Raw genomic sequence first — 6,888 nt, 5'->3', positions numbered from 1 at the left:
GATGTCCAATCCAGTTAATGGGGGATTCCTGTTCATACTTTATTCTCTTAAATTATGCCATGCACCCTTAAAGGAACCTGGCAAGTCGGTCTGAGGATTTGTTTCCAATGTAAAAATCACACCAGAGTTACGGGCTGCTTCTCACCGAGCCATTCACATCTGTGTCTTTCTTTGAGCGTGATTGTTACTGCTTCTGTCCCTCTTTGTGGTTGTAGATGCTGGGGTGACAACCTTATCTCCGTCTGAAGCAGGTGATGAGTAAAATCCATGTTAACAAGATGGCAGCTCTTCAGTGGAAGTGCTTGTGGACGGGTCAGCTTAACACCACGTCATTATTTTCGATGAGCCACTTAACAGTTTATTGATCTGGAGACCAGCAGGGCTCATTAGGCAAAACACTTGGGCATTTCAAAGCGTGTACGCCGTGCCGCGTACAACTGCGCGTGTCGGTGCAAAAACGAATGCGACATTTGCTAGCTGGCTGACAGCGACGACAAAAGATATTTTTCTAAGCGATCGTTGTCTCACTGTGAGTGGAAATGGATGAATCGTTGGTGGACTGGGACGCTCCTGTTGCGTCAGAAAACGGAGAAAATAAACAACCAAATAAACTACATCCGAACTATGAATGAGTTTTTGTTCTCACTATCGACACATTTCACATTTGACGACACAAACCCATGCGTGTGCAGGTAAACAACGTACCGTATTCAGTCAGTATTACATGGTCTACCGGGATTAAGCTGCGTTGCCCTTAACTCTCCCACCAGTGGTGCTGCAGGAGAGCCCCAATACGTCTCCTCCAACATGAAATACATATGTATAATTATATGAAGATGTGAAGTTAAAAAAAAAAAAAACATCTAAAAGCAGCCGACAACTTCATGCTGTATGATCAGATTTATTTATATAACAATGAGAATAATCAAAAACATTCCTCTGTTTGATTTTCTGATGTAGTTACTGACAAATATTTCTCTAACTGTGTTGACAATGAACGCAAGCATACAAGTAAGAGAACAAGTATTGTGTAAGTATATTTGTATAATATTATCAGAGATAATCTGTGTGTGCGCTGAGTGACAGACACAGCGGGGGTATCAATGACTGTGTAGACCCTGCTTGACCCGATATGATGCAACCCTCCTGGTCTTTCAGCGCACGCACACGCACACACACACACACACACACACACACTCATGCATGAGATGGAGATATTATTCTTTTTGCTAGAAGCTCAGAAACTGGAAGTGTTGAGGAAACTCATGAGAACTGTTGCAAATGACAAATTTTGAGATAAAAATCATTTTTTCCCCTCTAAATAACAGATGGAAATTTTATTTTTCTAAGATTTTATTTAAGATATGATCTTTTAGAAACATCTTCCAGCTGAACACTGTTTAGATTTATTATGTGAAGTTTGCAAAAAGTCAGAAACTGCACTGCATCCTGTTTTTTTGGGGGTTATTTAAGGTAAATAAATGTCCAGTTTTTATTTTGCACCCATTTTGAACTGGGATGAAAATGGGTGCAAGCTGGAAATGTGCAGTGATGCAGCTGGGCTTGTCAGGGGTGACACTGCTCCCCAAAGAGCCTCAACTTATCTTTACTTGTTTAATTTTGGACACCTTTCAATAAATTAATTACTTTAATGCGCTATGGAAACCCTATATTTATGCAAAGCCATAAAGACGTAACTCAGCACTGTCCATAACCAGACAGGAAGCTGACTGCTGGTGAATTATGTGAAGCTTGGGCTTCACATAAATATTAAACTTGTGACAGACTTTGACTTTTTTATATCTTGGTAAGTCAAATGTTTCATGTCATTTAATGTGTGTGTGTGTTTCTACTGCGATTGACAACACGGCTAAATAGTGCTTTGTGTAAAGATGAGGATATTAATATGTAGGTGTTATTAGTTTAAAGGTATAAGAGCTTTGATTCTCGGGGGACAGTGAACAGTGTCACTTTGGCTCGACTGATTTTGACGCTGCACTTCTCAAAACAGACCAAATCACCTGCCATCGTGTGCTTATATCAGCTGCACAATTAAGGCGCTGTCCCTAGAGGCTGAATCGTTCGAGGCATTCGCTCTTTTCCTGGAGAGAATATGGAAAAGAGAGCGAGCGTGGCACGCCAGACGTCACTTCCTCCCTTTGGTTCGCTTTGTTATCTTGGTTCACAGAGTTTGCATGCTTGGTGCGGATGAGTGCTCTCGCCACTTCAGCTGAAGCGGACAATCAGAGGAACACAGGCTCTGGTCTGTTTGAAGCAGACAAATTACAAAAAAAAAAAGTCAGAACGGCTGATTCTGACATAATTTCATCGAAATATTACTGAAATGTTTCACTGCGATAAGTTGGCAATACACCTTCAATGCAACAATCATATTTGATTGAAAAATATTAAACAACATGCGTAAAATAATACACACTTGTTTTAACGCAGAGCAGAAGGGAACAGCGGCTGATTGCTAACTGCGCATGCTCACAAACTTGAGCGGCATGTTTTAATGTATTTTTATTGATATGCATCTACATATTTGCCATTAATGCGAATGACATACAGGACGTCTGACATGTTATTGTTTTTCTTTGTAATAATCCATGTCCATTATCAGCTCATAAATATCTTTTTTGTTATTTTTTTGTGCAAATAAAATCCCACCAAATCCAAAGTGATTCAAAGGACACAAAGAGAAAAAAATATTAACAAATAATTGCAAAAAAAGTAAATTTAAAATGGCCCAATGTTTTATAAATTACCAAGAAAAACAGTTTGAAGAAATAAGCACTGAAAATGCTTGGAGGCTTCTAAAATCTCACTTTTTTTTTTTTCTCTTCAACAAAAAGGCTGGTAGGCCTCTGATCAATAACATGCTTAATTGAGCATTAACAGAGCCGGTCCAATAAATAAGCAAACTAAGCCACTGCATGGAGGATGAGGGGGCTTGATTTCTGACACACCGTGTCACTCAGAACTTTTCCTCCTTCTTCTTGTTGGGCAAATCAAGGAGGTAACGTTTAAATTCACTCAATATTTATAAAAAAAAAAAAAGTTGTAAATATTTTCAACTAATTTAGAAAGATAAAACCACATTTAAACTCGTGATGAATTGACAAATATGCAAATTGGAGTTACACGATTGGAATAATTTAATGTTATTTAGTCAGTTCAGCTTCTGTCTGAACTGATGTTGCATTTCATGGACCCTAAATAAAACTGACATTTTTTTCACATGCCTGTCAGCGCAGTTAAACTTCTCTCCGATCCCACTGATCCTGTACTGAAATGCTGAAGCCCAGACGTGACTGTGAGAGCAAAAGTTAGAGAAATAAAAGTCACGACTGCTTTCAATTCAGTAAATAATGCGAGCCGACCAACATGGTTAGTAAATATCAAGATGAGGAGTTCACTGTAAGCACACCGCAAATATGAAGGCTCGTCTAAGCTCCAGCTTTACCATATGCGTGCCTCAGCCGTCCAGGGCTACATTAATTTCAGCTAATATTCCTGTGCTAATGCACACGTTGGTCTGCTCGGCGACGGAGGAATAAATGAAAGGCGGTGAGCGGAGCAGTGCAGCCCAGACCTCCAACCCTAATCAGATTACATGATTAATGAGGGGGGGAAATGGGTTCATGTTGTATTAAGAAAATGTGTGTTTGAACCCAAAGCGGCGCGTATCAGCAGTCTAATGCATCAGCCATCGACTGGACACCTGAGATCCAGGGTCTGCTCTGCTGTTAGCTCTGTCCCAGCGGAGAGGCGCTCGCATCGATTCTCCTTAAACTCACACTCGCTCGCTCACTTTCTTCCTGCTTCTCCATTTTTTTTCTCCTGGTCCATCTTCTATCCTTTGTTTCCTTCTAGATGTTTCCTGCATTTCTTTCACACCTCCTGGGTGTAACACCCACTGACTCCCCTCATTTTTCTGCCCCTGTATCTGTCCTTCTCTTTTCCTCTTACCGGCTTTCTTCACTTCCCTAACAGGTTTTTGTTTTTGTCCACATGGCACAATAGTAACAGTATTTTCTATCTGTTATTTAGCTTCTGGATGATTTAGGTCCATTTCTGGCACCTTGGTGACGGCCAGCAGTCAGCATTTTCAGCTGAAATGTCGTAACACGATTTAATCTCAGAGACTCGTCGTGATACATTAGCTTATCCTGCCCCATCCAATAAAAGCGACTAAGTTCAGGAGCCATACTGTAAAAGTAACACAACCAGGTTTCCATAGCAAGACAGGAGTTATTCGTTATTCTTATCCTCACTTTTTTTTCCCCCACTGAATATTTTTTCCAAGAATAAATGATTTGAAAGAACGAAGCTTATTCTTTGCGCATCGGAGAAGGTTCAGTCAAAACCTCAGAGAAGTCTTCATTTTAGCCGTGGTGCTGGGAGTCCATTAGACCGTCTTCCCTGGTTCTATGGAGCTGGTTGCATCTCGACACTCTCCGGGCAGCCGAGTTGTTATCTGTGCGGCAAATGCAACAAACGCACGCAGAGCAGGGGGTGTCAAATTCATTTTCATTTTCATATCAAGATCATTATGTTCTCGAAGGGCCCGTTGTGGCCGAATGTATTGATAAAACCCATTAACAAACTTCAAACATGAATAAAGAGCCGTCTCTGCATACGATGAGCACTTCTTAAAACGAATTAACATTGAACATCTTTTCACATTGATTTAATTTGGTAGATGTAATCCGCTTTGACGTGATTGATGAAATAATATTTAAGCACCCAATTGTCATCTCGAAGGCTCCGTTTAGGAGGACATCTAGAGTCCAGAGGGCCACATAAAGAGCGGTGGTGGATTGACACGAAGAGTAAATAAGGAGCTGTTAGTCTTAAACACGGAACGACAACAATCGTTTCACCAACAACAACAACCACTGAGCCACTAAGTTGTAGCGAAAGAGGAATTAATTTTAGCATCAAATATTACCAGGCCAGGTTTGGTTAAGCAAATGGTAAAAAGAGGTGAAAGTTAACAGTGATGCTGAATTATTTATATTGCCAGAATTTATTATTTTTTTCACGTCTCACTGAAACCACAATTCGAAGTATCTTTTTATTAGGCTTTTATACGATAGACCAACGTCACCCTGTGCAGACCACGCCGGTATTCAAACATGGTGGTAGTGGTATTATGCTGAGGAGATGTTTTTACTCTAAATGTTAAATGAGCGACTCTGGAGGAAAAAAATAAAATCCTGTTTAGAAGCCGCGAAATACTCGACGCATAAGACTTAATTTTTATTTGTTAAAAATGTAAAATCTTGACTCTGGACTTTGCGTTGGTTTGTCGTCGACAGAAAACATATCTGAGATTTAAGGGGGTGTGAATACTTTAGAAAAGGCACAGTGGTGTCCCTCCGTGCATCCAGTAACAGAAGCTCATCTGAAAGCAGGACGCGCAGAAACAGCCAAACGTACAGACTGGACTCTTTGTGGCGTAATTTGCTCCAGACTGGATCCCTAGGTCATGCGAACACGCCAGATTTATGAATAATCAGAGAGCGCTCAGTGTTTGCTCTCCTCAACTCAACCATCATCTCCAATGAGAAAGTTTACTCTGAGAAGTTTAGTTACTGATTCTAAGAAAGGAGACGTATGAGACGCCCATTAAATCCAAATAACCCCGGGCTTAGAGAATCAAAGCAATAAAGCACGTTGGATAAATAAATAAATGAATGAAATGAAAATTATAGAGTCAAATCAGAGCAGTGTGAGGGAGACCACAGAAAAAACCCCGAGATATGGAAACTAACCTGCAATATGTAGACAAACAATTACCGCAGCATTTCATCAGTAGAGATGATTCACCGCTGCAGCATGCTGAGGTACGCACGTGTACGCACACGCGCAAAAGTGCATGTAAACCCAAACAACAAACACAAGCAGGCAAGGACTCACTGGGAATCCTGAGGAAAATATCAGTGCTTTGGAAATATTACCGGTTATATTTTCATATTTCTACCCCACACGCTCCCCGCCGCCCCCCCTGCTGCTATAATTTTCTCCGCTGTCAAACAAATCAAAACGCCAAGACCAAACGGAGGCTCAGATTTTCCACTGTCAGGTTCACAAACGCGGCGCTCTTACAAAAAGTGCTCTGTGCGAGAAGACGGGACCTGTGTGTGTTTAAAGTAGTTTCAGCTTATGTTTGTCCAGATGACCTTCCAAGTCTGGGAAAACACCTCGACTCTGTGTTTTTCTTCCCCCCTCCATTATCTAATATTAGTGTTGTAAAAGTTACTTCTTTTCCAAAACAAGTCAAAGCACAATGGACGGTTCATTGAGCTAACTTTAATGCTAAGCTTAAATTAAACACAAATATACTCACGGGAGGTTTTGGTGTTGTTGAAGTAAACAGAGGGACATTTCAGTCTTTTACATCAACTCTGGTCCTCAGGTAGCTCTGCTCTGCGTGGTTTAGATGAGCCTCTGTTCCAGCACACCTGATTCAAGCCATCCAGTGCTTCAGAAGCCATTTCAGTCAGGTGTGTGGAAGCAAACAGATGCTGGAACCACTGTGCCGCCGCCGCTGCTGCTTTGCTGCCACGTCACATCACAGATCCTCAACTAGATACTCAACGTTTGACAAACGTGGCAAACTCGTGGGCCATTCTAAGTTGTCCGCTTCAATCAAACTCTAGTTTGTTTGTCTACAAAGTCTGGTTCGTTTGGGGACGTGTGAATGCGCAACTATAGCGCAGTGCATTCTGGGACAATAGAACCACAACAAATGTGCTGGTCTTCTTCATTTGTTTTCGTTTCTTTTCCTTCAGTAGTTTCTGGTGTAGCGCCACCACAGGCGAGGAGGTGAACAGGTTTTTCAACTAGCTTGAATTGTTAAGCGCAGGCACAGCGGGAAAG

The 6,888-nt window shown here is 41.3% G+C and overlaps 1 long non-coding RNA gene across 1 annotated transcript; it reads right to left on the bottom strand.

The window, feature by feature from the left end:
* Nucleotides 1–1,955: 1,955 nt before the first annotated feature.
* On the bottom strand, nt 1,956–6,564 carry LOC103137436 (uncharacterized). Its single transcript, XR_001661967.1, has 3 exons — nt 6,356–6,564; nt 4,371–4,480; nt 1,956–2,265 (listed from the first exon to the last, which is right to left on the bottom strand). It is a non-coding gene; the product is annotated as an uncharacterized LOC103137436 (long non-coding RNA).
* Between the last annotated feature and the right edge of the window lie 324 nt (nt 6,565–6,888).

Source organism: Poecilia formosa, unplaced genomic scaffold, assembly GCF_000485575.1.
Source record: "Poecilia formosa unplaced genomic scaffold, Poecilia_formosa-5.1.2 Scaffold40, whole genome shotgun sequence".
Lineage (NCBI taxonomy): Eukaryota > Metazoa > Chordata > Actinopteri > Cyprinodontiformes > Poeciliidae > Poecilia > Poecilia formosa.
The sequence above is the reverse complement of the archived record's forward strand: the minus strand, read 5'-3'. Positions and strand labels throughout refer to the sequence as shown.